Below are 19,939 nucleotides of genomic sequence, written 5' to 3' on the forward strand. Positions count from 1 at the left end.
AAATGGAAAGCAAATTGTAAAAGTGTTATTTTGCTACATAAATTTCAGTCATTACCCTAAGAAGATCTCAAGTAGATGAGTTATTATGATATTGGACTAAGCATAAAGCCATAGATATGGTACTATAAAAGTACACTTTAAGTGTAAATACACAAGATAAAATGAAATGATAAGAAAACATAAATAACAAATTTAATCAATGAGAAGGGAGAGACAGAGTTATAATATAATAATATCAGACCAAGCTGACATAAAGAAAAGATACTATAGAGCCTCATTGTATATTGCACATGTACTGTCTGTTGACAATTACAAGATTTCATAAGGCTGTAATCACATAGTATAGGGTCTATGACAAACACTCAGTGAATCTAATAATTGATGATCAAAAGACAACCAGAAAAATAATGACTGTGAAATACATTGATTCTATCATATAGTTATACACAGAAGTGTATAAATTTTCCAAAATAGTGAATCAAACTGAGAATCGGCTATCTATAAAATTTTCAGGGCTATTGGGAAACCTCAGCTTACAATGTGACTTCAATACCTTGAAGCATTCAGCTTGTAGTACAGAGATCAAATCAATATGTGGAATGGATAAACAAAGGAAGTCAGGATATCTGATTGAAATTCTGAAGAAGTTTCATGTTGGCTGAATGGTCACATACAAGATACATAACCAAACTAAACTATTTTCTGAAAATAATGATTATATACTTTTGTCATATCTTGGCCATAAAGATTAAAATAGTAATACATGAATAATGCAAAAAGTTGGATTTTTGGTAAATTGTGTCTGGCAGAGTTGTTTTCTTGCCAAACTGTCCTTCCAATTCCACAGAATATATTGGACAAAATATATTTTCAGAAGTCAGGAGACATTCCTTGAGGCAAATAGTTTTCACAGTGGTACTGTAGCAATTCTTTAATCTCCTGTTTAAGACTTTGCCTTCAGAAGTTACATGTATGAATCTGTAGTGAAGTTTACATACCACATTTTCAAACTTAATTCACTCAAAATCATGATATCTAAGGGGTGGCTATCAAAACTGACACACACACACGTGCAAGCATGGGTACAAGCACACACACATATCCACACACACACACACACACACACACACACACACACACACACACACACAACCAAAAAGACATGTAAAGGCCTAAAGATTTGGAAACTTTAAAAACCAGCCCCAGATGTCTATATTAGTGGAGTCTCTCAAACACGTTACACAATCTTGATCATAAAATAAAGGATATTAGAAACATTTCCCAGTTTCTTTTATGAGGCCAGCATTACTTGATATTAAAACCTTATAAAGTTGTTAAAAATTTAAAAACCCTAAAGACTAATTTCATAAAGAAACATGGAAGCAAAAATTCTCCAAGTATATTAGAAGATATATTGTTATAACCAAAAACTAATGTTATAAGCAGCCAGAATTTATTTTTATTTCAGAAACATAAAATTGGTTTAAATTTATACATTGTTTAATACAAATCATTATTGAAGCACAATGCAGAAAACAGCAGATGCCTAAAAGGAAATCCATAAGATCCAGCAAAATTATGGCAAAAATTTTTCAGCCAATATGTAATCCTACAGATATTTCTGATTCTTAAAAGATCCTTAAAATAAATTTCAGGCATGAATAGAATCAATGATATACACCTAAGGAGTATTAGAAAAGTATACATGGATTTCAGTTTTAGTTCTATTTAGTATTTTATTTGGAAATCTACTCTGTATAATAAGGAAGTAAAATAAAGACAGATAAGTAATTTGATAGATGATTACAAAATGGTTGTAGATATAAGATGTATATCTATGTTGATCTACCAATAACCAACCTTCCTTCCTTCCTTCCTTCCTTCCTTCCTTCCTTCCTTCCTTCCTCCCTTCCTTCCTTCCTTCCTCCCTTCCCTTCCTTTCTTTCTTTCTTTCTTTCTTTCTTTCTTTCTTTCTTTCTTTCTTTCTTTCTTTCTTTCTTTCTTCTTTCTTTCTTTCTTTCTTTCTTTCTTTTCTTTTCTTTTTTGGGTTTCCTTTCTCTTCCATCTCTTCTTCCTTCCCTCCTTTCTACCATTTTTCCTTTCTTCCTTCCTTCCTTCTTTCCTTCCTTCCTTCCTTCTCTACCATTCTTCCTTCCTTCCTTCCTTCTTCCTTCCTTCCTTCCTTCCTTCCTTCCTTCCTTCCTTCCATCCATCTTTCTTTCCTCTTTCTTTCTCTCTTCCACTCCTCCTCTCACCCTTCACTCCCAATCTACTACATCCCCTTTGTTTTCTCCTTCCACTCACCTGTCCATCCCTTCCTCCTTCCCCTTCCTTTTCCTTTCTAGTGAGTTCCCAAAGCACTGTTTACCCTACAGAACAACTATAAGTTTTGTGATTATACACTTACATTCATACCAGCTTTATTCATTTTACCCAGACTAGAGATAATACAAGTATCTATCCTGTCAACAAAGAGCAGATAAATAAATTACAGTGTAGCCAGATACTGAATAAACATTAGAAATAAATCAGAAAAAATAAACTCATTCATGCAATAGCAAAAACGGTATTTTATTTCCATTCCTTGCATTTTATTTCAAAGTGAGTCTGAAATAAAATTTTACAGAGTGATAAATGTAAAATTATACAAAAATTCTTACTTAATGTATGGCATTATTTTTATAAACTTGCAAGTAAAAAAGTTAAAATCTCATGACAATACAACTTCTAGGGCAGTACTGCTAAGTTGTTAGCAGGGCAGTGACAAGAGACCTTTCTGGCATAAAGCTGATGATCTTTATATTGATTGTACTGGCGGATATTTTAGATTTGATTGATGATCTAGTTGCTAAATCCAATCAAATTGTACTTGACAAGGTCTATTTGAGTATGTTTAAATTAACACATAAAAATTGGAATTAGAAAAGCTCCAAAAATAACAGGTAGAATTGCACCTTATGCTGCCAGCTCTTCTGAACTTCATTTAAAAAATTAGCTTACCATTTTCTTCAAACATCCACAATTTTAATGTATTTTGTCACAATTAAATGATTGTCTTTCTGTTTTTCATACTTAATACATTGCATCTTCATTCTCCAGAGCAACATTTACATATAGTTCTGATGTCCTGTATATGACCTTCATTTATTTATATTTGCTTTTTCTTTGCTGTATGCAATATAGTTGCCTATGTTTTCTTCTGCCACAGTTCAATTCGTAGTATGATAATTTCCAAGAATCTCAAAGATAAGTGTAAGATACTATCGATCTATAGATGTATACATATTTATGTGTATATATATTAATATGCACAGAGAACTTAATTTAGTTGGCTACCTCATTATTGTTATTAATACTATTAGATTTCCTTATTGACAGCACTAGGGTTTGAACTCAGAGACTTGTACCTGTTTACCTTCTTGCTTGCTCTCCTACTAATTGGGACACAACTCTAGTTTGTTTTTGACTGGTTATTTTCAATAGTGAATACATTTACCTGGGCTGGCTTTGAACCAGGGTTGTCCAGATCTCAGCCTTAGAAAGAGGGTTATAGCAATAGGCCTGAGGCCCCTATTTTGAATCATGATCAAGGCAATTGGGACTATAACCTTCTTCCATATGAAACCCAGATTTGTAAATAAGACAATGTCTCATTTTAATCTCAGGTATTGACTTCTATGATTATTAGCACAAAGACCAGCATCACCACCACCATAGCCACTTATCACCATCATTCTGAGCTGGGCACTGTGCACTCTTCTTATTGTGAAATCTTGAGGATTCTCATACTAACTTTATATTTAGAATGTCAATACTAGTTTTAAAGTTAATAATAATAATTCCAATCAATAAGGCTTCTATAAGAATTTCCTCAAATTTTCTTAACCTAAGTTTCTTTAGTTTACATTTTGAACATAGAATATATGCAATAAAGGGGAAAAAAAGGATTTTTAGTGTGTGTTTATGTGAGTGTGTGTTTATATCTTTTGTGCTCTCATACAGAAGACTTGTTGCTCAGAATTTTGATTAAAACTCAAGACTATTGAGTACAAATTCTTCATGACATGGCTTTCTACAATTCCTCTTGTATCGCTCTCCTTTAAGTTGACTTATAAGATATTGGAAAAAATGTTGAGAAATTAGGTTTAGACTCAAAGCAGTGATTTTGATGTATAAGCTCTCACCAAAGCATTTGTGTGTTTGTGCCTCAGGCTGGAAAACTCATTTGAAAAACCAGCCAAAGTTCTTTTAAGCTAGAAAAATGCAGTGTAGTGTTTGTTCACAGCTATCAGAGTAGACATTCTGTGCTGAATCTCAGTGTTGCTGTAAGAGTGAGCGAGTGTGTGTCCTATGTATATCAAGGAGCTTAGAGACAAGTTGCTGCTTTATCATCAGACATTGTTGACCTTGGAAAGCTGTCAGCTTCAAACAGAACAGGGAAATACCAGCCTGTTTGTTCAGGCGTATGGACACAAAAGGGCAAATACTGAAATATACAGATGCACAAACGCATGGAAAATTCTGCAAAAATTTCAGATTACTTCATGAAACCCAGATCACATAAGAGTTACATTATTTTTTTTTCATAAACAGGAGTTTTTAAATATTTACCATAGTTGAGCTAGCATTGTGGAAGTGATAATTAAAAATGGGTTGAGGAAGATAAATAAAAAAATAAATAAAGCAAATGAGGAAGGAAGGGAGGAAGAAAGGGAGGGAGGAAGGGAGGAAGAAGGTAGGACCAGAAAGGATTGAGGGAAGAAAGAAGGAAGGAAGGAAGAATAGGGAAGGGGAATGGAAAGGGGAAGGAAGAAGGAGAAATGGAAGGAAAAAGGCAAGGGAAGGAATTCAAAATCAATCACAAATAATGTAGCTAGCTGCAAGCCTAGGCAGTTGTAGTGCCTTCTACATTAATAAAAATTGCCTATCCTGATTTTATATAGTTGAGAATATGTAGATATAGCTTAGTTTCATCTATATGTAAAACTTTTTAAAGCATTTTTACTCTTTCTGAAGTTACTTTCTGAATGTCTTAATCTTTCTAAAGTGCCAGGAACTATATGCTAACTCCCTAATTCCTGCCATAAGTAAAGTGTTATTTGATTTTTAAATATACAAACTCTATTTCTGACTCAATTTATATTAAACTCTGGTTTAAAATTTTTATTATATGCATATTTCCAGTAAGCAATTTCCTCAGTCATTTCTGAGGTTTAATTTAAGCCTTCAGAATGTAAGCCTTTTCTAAAAGAGTGCTTAGAAATCTAATTAAATCATAGAGAAATGTGAAGTTGCTGGGAAAAAGAAAGAAGAAGAAAACAATTAGGAAATAAGAAGAGTGGTTGGTATGGCATTTGTTTAGTTAAACCAAGTTCAGCTTTAATAATCAAGCTTTTCTATAAAACACACAAAAACATCTTATATTTTTTAGTTATATGCTTGCTTGTGGGAACCATCAGAGAGTGTTCTGGCTTTCAGAACATATTCCAGGAAGATAAAGTGTGTTACTTAATATTCTGAAGGCCATTATCATCTTGGCTTTGCCTACTGATAAAAGCAGGCACCTATTTGAACAGATTCTTTTTCCTGAAGAAGAAAATTTCTTACTAGCAAACATATTATTTTGTTGAAGCCTAAAGTGATGAATAATTCATATATATATCTTTTTTCACTTTTCTGAACTTCTTACTCCACTTTACTGATCGTAAAAAAGTAAGCCAAGGAAATTTCCACTAGCTAAATTTCCAGTTTTACAAAAAGTCAATTTTTATATATCAATCTGTACACTAAGTGTGTTAACTCATATTTCTCTTTACTCAAAATGCCTGGAAATACAGGTAATCAGACGACCTACAATGTACAGTCCATTAAAAAAAACTTCCAGAAGAAAAAGATCCTCACACTATACCCCTAACTATCACCAGAAATATACTTTTATTTAAATACTGGAAAAATGATCAAAACCGATAGTTAATAAACTGAGAATCAGGAAGAATTAGCTGAGAATTGTTTGTTTCTGACATGCCTTTGTAATATTATAAACTATTCAGTATTGGGACACTACAGGATAACTTTTAGTACATTGTAAATTACTGTCATAGCAATCTACTATGAGCATTGTTTTCTTGTTAGTATGAGTGCAACCTGGGGAAATAAATAAAAAGAACTTTAATCAGTCACATCTCTTTAAGAAAGTAGGTTCAGGTCTCTTTTCTGATCATGAAGGGAACACACAGACCCTGTTTGTAGCTATCTACTTTTTCTTTTACATTGTACTTACAAGGCAATTATTCTCCTATTTGAGCCCCACTTCCAGATCTTTTGACTTTCGGTTATTTCTGTGGATAGGCTCTGACATTTTGTACATTCCAGTCTTGATGTTGATCTCAAACAGTCATATAATCACTGGGCTGCTTACATGTGACCTCTTATAACCCAGGCAGGTAAACCTTTATCAAAGTTGAGCTTATTTTTATCTACCATTTGACACATCTGCCATCCTCTTAGTCCATTGTTGGGATCTGACACACATGTCATTTACCATCAGCTAAAAAACAAGTTTATTTAGCTCTGAGTTTGAAACTTTCTATCAGTGCTCATCTGGAGAAAGAAACCACACTGAGATCATTTGAATGATTCAGATAACTGCAAAGAATAAAATATAGATAAAGTTTAAATTTCAGAATAATACAATGACTTTTATTCTATTTCATGATGATGATTTAAAAATATAAGTAGATATGAATACACAGATGTTTTTCCAATATTTAACATTGAACATTTGTGTGTAAAGAATTTAGGAATAGATCCAAGGTTTGACAATGAGCATCTGAAGAATGTATGGTGAAGAAATCTTTTGTGATAGACTGATTTATATAATTTGCTTATTCCCTTAAAAATTCTCTAAGGTAAATGCAATGAATTGTCATACATATTCATTTTAAACATATATGTACATCTTTATGTATGTATATGCATATATATATAAACTCTCAATGATGGTACATAAATTGATGTAAGATAAAATAGACAGGTTGAGTACTTTAACAGCAGCTACATATTTAAACAATGTGTCCAGAGAAAAACACTTCAAAGGTAAGGCCTCAAAATATTATAGCATTTTTGTCTGTCAAAACCAGATTCTCTGCTTATGTTAATTTGCTGTGGAGAAATGGTCCAATCTAATTTAGTCTTCATGAGCTGAGATCTAAGGAGAGTGGTTGGAAGCCAAACGGTGCAATAAAATGCTTGTTCATCTCTTATCTCCAATTAACCACCCCCAACGTGAAAGTGGTGGTTTGACTCAAGTGGTAGAGTGCTAGCCTTGAGCACAAAGGATCAGGGACAGTACCAGGCCTTGGGTTCCAGCCCCGCAATAGACAAAAAAAAAATATGCTTCTAGGTAAATAGAGTGATTATATAAGTGTATATACTTTAGGAAATTAAAGATTTGGGGCCTATTGCAATTTGAGGATTAAAGAAAGCTTCTTGTGGAAAGTGACTGAAAGTCAAAGGCTCAAAAAGCAAAGCAAAGCAGAAAGAAAGACTGTTGAGAAAGGGGCTCCATATAAACGTCCATCACTGGAAAGTGACAGAGAGATTATGCCTCTTTCTAGGAAGCAGAAATAAGTCAGCAAGGATGGAAGGTAGAATAGGAGTTTAGAAATAGGTTGGGCAATGATAATAAATTCTGATCTTTTGTGTGAGAAGGAATATTTCTACAATATGCCCTCCATTCTCCTGATTCAAGTCTTGTCTACATGTCCTGGAATGTCAGTTTAGTGTCTGCTCTTGTTATGTCTCCAGGAAGATAAAGGGAGGGGACATTGTGCTTTTCCTGGCACGTAGGTGAGGGAAATGATGCTTACACACTCCAGTTGTTGTCACTAACTCATCCTATGCACATTGGAGGACAATGATGTTTGGAGAGAGACTTGTCTGTGATAGAGTCTCAGTTCTGCTACTTGAAAGCTAAATAAGCGTTGTTTCATTTCTTACTTTTTCTAAGTTCTGTTTGTTTAATATGTAAAATTGGAGACATAAAAGTTGACATGCCATAAGTTTTGTTTTATTTGTGTCAGGAATACAATATTTTTTATTGATAACTCAATAACTTTTGAGCACCAGGAATATTCTTGTAACCCTTTTTTGGTCGGTTGTGGGGCTTGAACTCTGGGCCTGGGTGTTTGCTGCCCCTGAGCTCTTCAGCTCGAAGAACTCTATCACTTGAACCACAGTGCCACTTCCAGTTTAATGGTGGTTAATTGGAGATACGAGTCTTGTGGACTTTCCTGCTCTGGCTGGCCTTGAACCTCAATCTTCACACCTCAGCCTCCTGAGAAGCTAGGATTATAGATGTGGACCCCTAGAACCCAGCCTATTCTTGTAAATGGTTACTTTCACCCTTCTACTTTCCAGTTTTATTGTATTAAAAATGGTGCTACCCCTCTCAAAGGAATATTCAATGAACAAAAGACATTAAAATTGCTAAAGCCTACAATTAGATACATACATTCATAGACAATTACCTAGTTTGAATCCTTCTCTTTTATGGTTAAAGTACTGAGGGAAATGGCTTGTCTTAAGTATTATATATAAAAACAAATGTAAGATTATGTCAAACTCCTGTCAGGGATTTCAATATTCACTGATGGAACTATTGTTGTAGTGCCTTTTGTGGATATGGATATAACTTTTCTCTCGTACTAGTACTGAGTGAAAAACAAAACACTGGATGCTAAAATTATTAGCTTCCTCCCCCCTCTTATGATGTATAGCATGTGAAATTTTGTACACATTAGAAAAATAAGCTGTTCTTATTCTTATCGTGAATTCCCATGCATTGCATATAAAATTTCGTATGGGTCTATATTTCATATATATGATATATTCATTGACAAGTGAAAAATACACTTGATTATAAATATTAATTCACCAATTTAATGTTACTTATTAAAATCTTACCTAACTTTTCATTTACATTCTAAATTTGGTAGAAATTGTAGATTTCCTCTAATGACAATGCTTTCAGTTTTGTGATTTCATCCCAGTGCAGCACAGAAAACATGCAGCATGCTTGATACAATACAAAATGAAAATAATTCTCTGTTATTTTCATATAAACCAGTTATACAGTATGGGTTACATTAATGCTATGGTATTGTCAGATACAATATAATTAGCTGGCCTTTTTGATGCTCCTTGAATATCTAAAAATGCTTGCTGATCTTTAGTAGACCTTTCCTGACATCAAAACCCACAAAACAATTTGAGCTCACTCAGTATTAATTTGCAATCACTTTTTAAGTAAATATGTAATAGAGAAGTTGATGCAAGTCAGTTCTGAGAGTCATCCAAAGTTATCTAATAGTCTGAATGAGTCTATTTTCTCTCGCCTAATGTGTTCTATTTTAGAAATGACAGGCTTAGCACAGAATATTTAATCCTCTTAGGTTTGTTTTGTCCATTAGATGTTATTGGCAATTGATTGATGGGGGAGAATAACTATTTTTAATGTTGTTCAGGAAACGATCATTGGATTTGAAAATGTGTTCTAAAAGCCTTCTGCAAATTCATGTTTCACACATGGCCTAGAATTATGTTTTGGATGCAATTTTGTTTTGGGGTTTTCACTAATCTTTCATATATTATTTTAAAACAACTGTAACTCCTTTATATTTCATCTGGGATTTATATTTTCAGTTGGGATGAAAACATGTTCTTTTGTTGAGAATGATAGGCACCTTAACATCATTATTCTATCATGTAGCTGATATTTCATGGTTTTGGAAACCAGAAGCCTTAGATAGAGCTGTCATTATTGCAATTTTTATTTTATTGTATACAAGCTCCCCAGAGAAATTGTGGAGCTCCCAGTAGCCTCTAGTCTCCTTTGCCTGAATTTCTGAAATCTGAGTATATGCAAATGGGCAATCCTTTCACAGAAGTGGAAGGTTGGGTATTTAATCTGAGCTAGGAAAAAGAAAAGCAAAAATGTTATATTTCATCATCTTTTATATTTAGGTTACAATGACATGTGGCTCGAATTTGCTTTCCAAGTTGAATTTCTTCCACCCTTTGTGTATCAGTCTAAAGTTGCCATTTTTAAACCCTTGCATTTTTAAATCAATTGCATAATTTAGAGAATTAAATTATATTATTAATTTCTGTACACTAGAGGGCACTAAAATCTCCTAAAATGACACGAACTAAATATTTTACTTGAGATGACTTGTGAGGGAATAGGTATCATAATTTTGAAAACATTTAAAAGAAACACAGGAGCAATAAAAGGATTAATGACTTATTGTTAATATTACTTTTGGGGGAAAAACTTAAGATCATTTTTATTTTTAAAGTGAATTGGATAAAATTTCCCTAGTAAAAAATTTAGTTCTGAAATTAGTGTTTCAGGATGTTATATATGAAATTTTCAAATGCCTTCTTATAACTAATGTTTTCTTTACTAAATTTGAAATTGCCAAACTGATTTTAATAATTTTCACATTGCTCCATAAAAGCAACTTTTCCAACCATCTTGGTATCATCACATCAATATAGGATAATATGATTGAATGTCAACAGTCTAGCCTTATTAGGACTGAGAAACAACTCTTTCTTTCTCTATCTGATGGATGGCTAAGTTCAGTGCTAGCCTATTTATGTCTTAATTTTGTAGTTTATAAATGTGCTTATAAGCAGGAGGACTTTTATAGTAGTCAATAATAAAATTTTATCAAACAAGGATTGTTAGTCATATTTTTATGTTTGTTGTCTTTTTCATTGTTCATTGGCCTGCTCCCTCTCAGCAGTTTGACAGTCATTCTTAAGTAGCTTCTGATAAAACATAGAAATAAAAGAGTTTTTTCTTTCCCTGATGAGCATCAGATAATAAGAAAATGCAGTCAGAAAGCATAGAGTAGAAAGCATTAAAAATCTGCTTTAGGTATTTTTGGAGACAAGATCACACTACATCAGAGCCCTTGTGATGCCAGTGACTCAACACCCCATGGGCTTGGCTTACAGTCATGGCCCAAGGCTGCCTTGATTTAGAAATCATTATGTTTATCGGCCAAATTCTTTGAAATGTGTGCAAGAAGGTGCTAAAATAGCACAACTTAAAAAAGCAGATATAACTTTTGCTCCACTCCAAAGCCCCTGCAAAATTGTACAGTTAATTTCCAACATAATGTCTTGTGAGTATTGCTCTTGCATTGGTTTGAACTTTGTCCTTTGTCTCACCATTTTGTTGTTCACCTTCTCTTCCCGAATTCAGAGAAATGTATATACAATACCTGGGGTACCAAAATCAAATACAATACGATGATAACAGGGGATAAACTATAGAAAAGAAAATTACAAAAAAGAAATAATTCCCCATTAAAAATGAGGGAAGAATTAATAAGTTTCAAGAGAAATGTACTCACTGTCTTATGCATGTAATCATGACTCCTCTGTACATCACCTTCACAGTAATTTTTTTCTAAAAAATGTTTTAAAGAGGAATAAAGACAAGTGAGACAAAAAAGAAAACATGAATATGAAAAATGTAGATATAAAGGTAAATAAGCAAGCAAAAGATGTCAAAATAATAGAAAAACAACAAGATGAAAGTATTCTACCATTCATTACTCCGAAGTAAGGTATACTTGGCTTTGAAAACTGAGAGTACAGTAATTTATTTTTGCTTGAAGATAATATTGTAGGTGTCTGGATTGAAACACATGCATAATGCTATATACATCTGAACACCTTTTCAGTGACACAGAAATAAATTCACACTTATATCATCAAATCTATGCTATTGTATTATGTAGAACAATAAGATTTCACTATATTCTTCCTTTAATGTATTTCAGACATACAAATAGTCATTGCTACTACACCTGAGAAGAATGCCTAGTCATGTAAATTGTAACAATTTATATTACAACATTAGAAAGATAATTAGTGCTTTTAAAACATGATAAGAGTACTTTGTAATATAAAGAAAATGGATGGTAGCACAATACCCAATTTTGCAGATCAAATCAAGTATCAAGTTTGACATATGAGAGCAGAAGCTTTAAACTCAAATGATGGAAGTGTCTACATGGTAATGGCAGTTTGGGCTGAAATAAATTTGTTGATTTGGGAATACCTCTGTGGTAATTGTGCCTGTAATCCTAGCTAGTCAGGAGACTGACTGACATCAGTTCCCTGACATATTGTCTAAAACATGAGACTCTATCTAAAAAATAACCAGAGTAAAAACAACTAGAAGCATGGCTCAAGTGGTAGAGCACCTTTGTATCAAGTGTGAGGACTGGACTTCAGTCTCCAGTACTGACAAAAGTAAACAGTACAAGAAATGTATCTAATGCCTAACGTATGAAACTGTAACCTCTCTGTACATCAGTTTGATAATAAAAATTTGAAAAAAAAGAAAGAAATGTCATGACAACCCCCCCAAAAAAAGTAAAGATGATTACCTGAGTATTTGTTTCTTCCCATGTTCTACTGTTTCATAAACATTAGAAGTACTATCTAATTGTGTTTTAGAATATTTCCTCTAGAGCCATTCTGTGCAGGCTGAAATAAATCTTGGCTCTTCTTCTTACTAGCAAATTGATTAATCTCCATGTGGACTAATTTCCTCACCTGTAAAATGGTAATAATATTGGAAGTGGTGCTTTGAGAATTAAATGAAATTATTTGTCTACGAAATACAAATCAGTACTTGAACAGCAGTATCTAAGTGTCTATTAAATATTTAGAGAGTAGATGACTCTGACTTAATGAAATGCTAGTTGTTTAATGATAGTAAGAGAAGTAGTAATTCATATTTACCCATTTTATATGTCTACTCGAGCCAAAATATCATTTTCGTGATTATATAACTGGTAACTGAAATAAGCACAGCAAAGTAAGGTCCTAAGCACCACTTGGTCTGCTTTATCTATGCAATTACAAACACACAACATGCTTAAAAGCCTTTGACTTCCTTAAACATTGGTAGTACTCCCTATTAACATCTAAATTATACTATGGAATTGAAAAGGTACTTTTTATTATAACTACATAAAATTCATCCAAATTTGTTAGAATCTGATAACTCTCAAGCCTTCTTAGTCTTCATACTTTATGCTTTATTGTTGATCTGTATAGGTAGCACTAAGCACAAGTTGCCATGAGTTAAAATTGTGTGTATACTAATGCACACATAAATAATCTTTTCTTACAATTCAAATAAATGTATATAAATGTATACATAGAGTATTCTGATGTATTTATAGAGACATCTACCTATCATCTATCTAACTATCATCTATCTGTCTGTCTATCCTATGACCTGTAGGCATTCATAAATAGAGCTTTAACTGAGTTTATTTTTTGCATTGATATTTAGTATTTTTATATGTTGGTGTGAGTCGTGATTTTGAATATCAACTTTATTGTACTTCTTTTACTAGGCTCAATTCACATAAAAGCTCATACCTAGAATCTGAGCTATTCAGGAGGTTGAGATCTGAGGATCTTGCTTCAAAGCCAACCCTGGCAGGAAAGTTTATGAGACTCTTATCTCCAATGAAGCACCATGGCTCAAACTGATAGAGCACTAGCCTTGAGCAAAACCAGATTAAGGGTTCAAGCCCCAGGACCAAACACACAAAAACTATTGCTTATTCATATTTTATAAGAGCACAAGGGCAGATGACATGTGGGAAAGAATATTATTTACAAGAGTTCTTGGAATTCTTAGGCAGAAAGACATATAAGCAAATCATTTCAACTCAAGGCATTCTGAATTAAGCATAGACCAAAATGAGCCACGGAGTTTGAAGATATGAGAAACATTTTAGAGGTCATGATGTTGAAATAGCCATTAGATACAGCATGAGAAGAAATTCAGCCAAGTGAACCAACCTGATAAAGTTTTCACAAAACTAGTGAAAACATAAAAGTATGTTTTGGAATCACAATACGTTGATTGCAAACATTAATTTAATTAGTCTACAACTGCACAATGAGGTAGGTACTCTCAATATCCTTATTTTATAAGAAAAAATGGAGGTATTTAGAACCATTTCCAGTGTACATGCTTTTGTTCCTGAAGGGAGGAGGGAGAATAGTTTGGGAATGAAGGATGTTTTGTAAAGTATGCAAAGAAAGCTCAAATCTGAAAGCATTTACAAGTTCTTTGAAAAACCCGTTCTGATGGATTCTTTGTCTTTGTCTCCTTTGAACACTCCTGTGTTTTACATTATAATCCTGCCACATTCATCTATTTGAGTTCTGCAAATGAGCTATTGATCCGAATTTGAATTGTTTGAAAGTATTATTGAAAGTATTCCTTTTACATGGGCTCCAGTATCCTCCTTCTCATCATTCTGGGTTCAATTCAGATGTCATCTAAACTTCTCCTGGTTGTTCTCAATGACCTCATCGTTCTAAAGCTTGTGTTCTCTTTTTGGATATGAACTAGCGCAGAACTGTCAGTCACCTTCCTGAGATAATACTATTCTTTCTTTCTCTCTTTCTTTTTCTTTCTCTCTTTCTTTTTCTTTCTTTCTTTCTTTCTTTCTTTCTTTCTTTCTTTCTTTCTTTCTTTCTTTCTTCTTCCTTCCTTCCTTCTTTCCTTCCTTCCTTTCTTCTTCTTTCCCTCCCTCCCTTCTTCCCTTCCTCCCTTCCATTCTCTCTTTCTTTCTTTTTTTCTGCTTCTATTGTGTTAAACCTCCTGAAGACAAAGATATGGTCCAGTTTCCACCTGGAATACAGTGTGAATACAGTTATTTATTTTCCTGTACTTGGTAATAATTTTTTTGAAATTGTCAGTGGTATTCTGGATCTGTATTTTGGAAGGATAACCATGTTGAGGAAAATTGTGACTTCAGTTGATAGAAAATATTTTTCAAAGGGGGAGTAAATGGCTTACATTTTTAAAAGGCAATATTTGAGTTTAAACAAGGGAGAAAACTGTGTTTCTTAGGTGACAGGGACCACATAAATATTTTTATTTCTTACTCATGTGAGCAAAATATATTTGTAATTATTCATGCTATTGACCATTTCCTGTTGAGCAACATTTTTGTTGTCTTTTTATACCACATGCTCATATATGAGGTATGGGCAGTGAGAAACCCTCAGAGAGCCCTTTGAGGATATGTACTCTACAAAAGCCAAGAACGATCAGCTTTGGGAACTTCTATGGAATTACTCAATAAAATATTTTCATTTTCTGTTATAACAACAAGGTTGAGAGACCAGGAACCTGAATACGACCATCTGACAGTAGACATCATTCTTAAGATTCTGAAAGTAGAATTGCCCTGATGATTTTATGTAGGATGAAGCAGAGTCAATGAACAGAGATATAAACCATACACAATAATATGAGTTAATATTTCATATATCAAGCAATAAAATCCCCACGCTTTACTCATTATATATGCTAATACTCTTTTTTTGTTATTTTTTAAATAATATAAATTTTTTCTCACTAGCAACCAATAAAGTCCTCTTTACGGAGTGTAAGACGAAATTAGAGACATTTCTATTGATATTGTGAAATAGGAAGGAACATATGAATGACATCATGGAGCATTGTTGTTCAGATCTTCTTAGAAAAATGCAAAGGAATTTTGATATACTATTTACTGTAAATTAAAAACATATTTTATTTCACAAATGTATGCCAACCATACTAATTTTTGTGTTATAAAAGTAAGAGTCTAGGTATCAACCAACCAATTTTTCTGGCATTGTTTTACTCAGTTATATTTTTAATCAAGTATTACTTGTGTATCAACTGCAATTCTGTGTTTTATTCTGAATCAAAGCATTACATTTCAACAAGTGAATTAAATTATATACTATAGTAACTATCTGTAATTTTGGGTAATGTACGTAATTTTTGAATGATTATAATTACTTTTGCTTTCTTATTTTATTTTATTTTTGGCCAGTCCTGGGGCTTGGACTCGGGGCCTGAGCACTGTCCCTAGCTTCTTTGTGCTCAAGGCTAGCACTCTGCTACTTGAGCCACAGCACCAATTCTGGCCATTTTCTGTGTATGTGGTGCTGGAGAATCGAACCCAGGGCCTCATTTATACGAAGCAAGCACTCTTGCCACTAGGCCACATCCCCAGTCCCAGCTTTCTTATTTTAGTATAGTCATACATAAAAATAAAAGTTGGGGAGAGAGAAGTTGGGAGGGAGAAGTGCGAGGAAATGAAGGAGGTGATAACACTTCAAAAAGAAATGTACTCTTTCCCATACTCATATAACTGTAACCCCTCTGTGCATCACTTTTACAATAACAATTTAAAAACTAAAATAAAATTATATATGTGCATACAATTTATTTAGCAGCAAATTAACAAGATATTGGTACAAATGACAAATATTTTTTAAAGTAAGTGCATTATCTCTAACTTTAAATCTTTAACCACAAACAAAATTAATGGGCATTTTATTTCGATCAAAGAATTTAAGTAATATATCTCTATCATTCTCCAATTATGTGTATAGCTTGTTCCAAATTACCAGGCAATGATATTATCTATATCTTGATTAGATAATAGCAATCTTATTTACAACAAAAAAACACATTTTTTTTGTTTCACAGAAAATAGTTGAGAAAAACCTTTGTCCTAATGTACTTGCAGCAAAGTTCTCTTATGAGTAAAAATAGTTCAGGATTACTGACATTTACAACTTATTTTGAAAATATTTTATGCCAGCAAAAATAAATATTAGCAGTAAGACATAATACTTATATGAAAGGTATGTAACATGTACAAATTATAAGCATAAAACTACTGTGAATCATCACATTACTAAAACTTATGATCTATCTACTCAACGTAAATCCTGGAACATTTACAATAATTGAGTACAACAATCTCTTTATCCTTCTTTTCTTCATCTTTCCCAGAGATTCCAAGGTATTATGTTTCATTGACCAAAATATTATATGCAGGGTAGAAGACAGAATAGTGAATTTACTATTCATAACAATATGCCTAAAATTAATTTTTACCAGAATGTAGTAATTTAAATAATAAATCTTCTGTACATGTTTCGTTACATATTGACTCCAATTCTAGATTTTATAGTAACATAATTATGGAAAATGTTTTCTCTAGACCTTAAATTTCATAATTAGAAACTTTTGAAATATGTGAAAAGTTATTACATGTCTGAATTATATTGTTCATGATATTCTCTGGCTAATATAAGAGTAAGGCAATCCCTGGTTTAGCACAAATAATATGTTTCTCCAGAGTCCATTTCATGAGTTCCTAAGTGTATAAAGAGATTGAAGTTAAATTTAGTTTTGGATTTGTAAATCTAACAATACATTCTAGTTTTCCTGCCAAAGTAACCCAATGGGAACATTTTGATTTGACAATGAGAATTCCTAACTGCCATGGATCTAAAAAATAAATGTGCAAAATACATAAATTTTAAAGTAAAATTGAGTGTTTTAATCTCTGATTTTCATCTTGTGATTTCTCATGTCACTCTGAAGGAATTGATGAAAGATCTTATACTCCTTCAAACAAATTGGTATGATTCGTTCCAATTTTGCACAAATCTATTATATGAATCATCCAAAAACGTGTATGGATTACTCTCAAATCATTAACAATGTTATCCAATTACATAATAATATTATTCCATTATTCAACAAATATTTCACTAAAAAATATTTATTGAGCCTATACTCTGTATCAGGCTTCCTTTCAGGCTCTGTCAGTCTAGCAGTGTATAAGACAAATGCTCTGAACTCAGGGACATGTAATCTAGTGAAGCCATGTGATTTGTAGTTCTTGTCATTTTATCTAATTTGTTTATCATTCTTTGGGAGCACAAATGGAGGTACAGAAACAGTAGGACAAAGGGCAAAAATGCAGAAGTGATACTCACTGGACTCTATGTTGAAAATGAACTTTGCAATTTGTGGGTGGGAATGGGAGGGAAAAACTGAGAGAGAGGGAAGGAGGGGGTGGCATTGTTTAAAAAGAAAGGTACTGTTTATCTGACATATATAACTGTAACCCCTCTGTACAACACCTTTACAATAACAATAACCTCAGTAGACGAAGATCAGGAAAATGTGGTACATATACACAATGGAATTCTATGCTTCTAAGACAAAGAATGACACTGCCCTCATTTATAATGAAATGGAAGGACTTGGAAAAAAATCATACTAAGTGAAGTGAGCCAGACCCAAAGAAACATGAATGTTATGGTTTCCTTCATAGGGAATAATTAGTACATGTTTTGGTTAGTCATAGCAGAAGATCACAGTAGTCCAATGCTATGTCTGTATGAACACATAAGATGATAAGTGAAATGAACTCCATATTATGGAAACAAGTGGTATATCCTTATTGTAATTATTTTCAACATGTCATGTGAAACAGTACCCTTCCCCCCCGCATTCCTTTCCCATGGTTTTACCCTTGCTATCACTGTATCCAATCTTAGTACCCTGGATACTATATATACGTGTATTTGAACTAGGGAAGGGAAAGGGAATAGCAAAATCGAGAGGAAGGATAAAAAGGCAAACCATTCCAAAAGCAATACTTACAAAAGCATTTGGTGTAAACAACTGTACAACTCAAGTGGGGCAGAGAGAAATGGTGAGGGGGGAGGCGAGAGATGGGGATTAATTAGGAAGGAGGTAACAAGGTAAATAAGAAATATACTCACTGCCTTACATATGAAACTGTAACCCCTCTGTACTTCACTTTGACAATAAAGAAGAAAATGCAAAAGAACCAAACTGCCCATTTTTTTAAAGGTTCACAATTAAAAATGTAATGAAGTTTCCAGAAAGCACAGTGTTTCCTTTAACTTTCACTGGAAACTATTGTACTTCATATGCAAGTTAAATTAACTTCTATGTTAGAATTGTTATTGCTTTTAGAAACACTAATTCACTAATTATTGAATCTGAGATGAAGTTAATGTTTAAGGATATTCCACACATAGGCTCTGGGCAAAAAATTCCATCTGTAAATTAGTGATTTATTATACATATCATTATTGAAATCATTGATTCATGTTAAGCCAATTTGAAATAATGAATAGAAATTTATGGTAACTAAACATTGATAATAATTTCATATCTTATGTGAAATAATTATTATTTGAAATTTGAGATTAATGTAATTTTATATAGCATTTATAATTATATTCTGTAGAATTAAATTGACAAAAATAGATTTAATATAAACTGCAGCTTCATGTTTTAGCTATTGGATCTTTTTCATTTTTTTCTTGTCAGTAGTGGGTCTTGAACTCAGGACCTCAGCACTGTCCCTGAGGTTTTTCATTCAAGGTTAGGCCTCTATTACTTTGAGCCCCATGAACTGTTTTGTTAAATGACAACTTCTTTATACAATTATCTAAACATATATTTAAAAAAATCTACAAAGGCATAAAGTGCAGTTAGAATTGTTTGGAGGTTTCATATCTACATTTCTCCTTAATAGTGGATCCACACATCTCCTCTTTTATTAAATCGATAAATACTATCTACATCCTTAATATATCTCAAGGAGATATTCAAGATAAACCCACCAGAAATCCTTCTTTGAAATCATAACTACAAATTAGTGACAATTAATCATTCTTATATCTTGTCATTCTAGGGTTTTCAAATTCTTGTATTTGGTGTAGTTTGTAATAATGTAGTAGACATTGAAAATTGCTTTAGTTTAAAAAATAAATGAAAACTAGTTCATCTTTTGTATCGTTTTTCTTTGTCATGTATTTTATTCTTGACCTTGGGCTTTGAATGTTTTTGTTTTTCTCTCATAAAAATAGCCATCCTACATCTGTTTGTTTTCTAGTGCTTTTAAGGCATTTGACAATTTTTACATTTCTTTGTGATTGAACCTTCCCTTTTGACATTTCTTATTTTCTCACTGAACTGTGCTAA

The sequence above is a fragment of the Perognathus longimembris genome, chromosome 1 (genome assembly GCF_023159225.1).
Source record: "Perognathus longimembris pacificus isolate PPM17 chromosome 1, ASM2315922v1, whole genome shotgun sequence".
Lineage (NCBI taxonomy): Eukaryota > Metazoa > Chordata > Mammalia > Rodentia > Heteromyidae > Perognathus > Perognathus longimembris.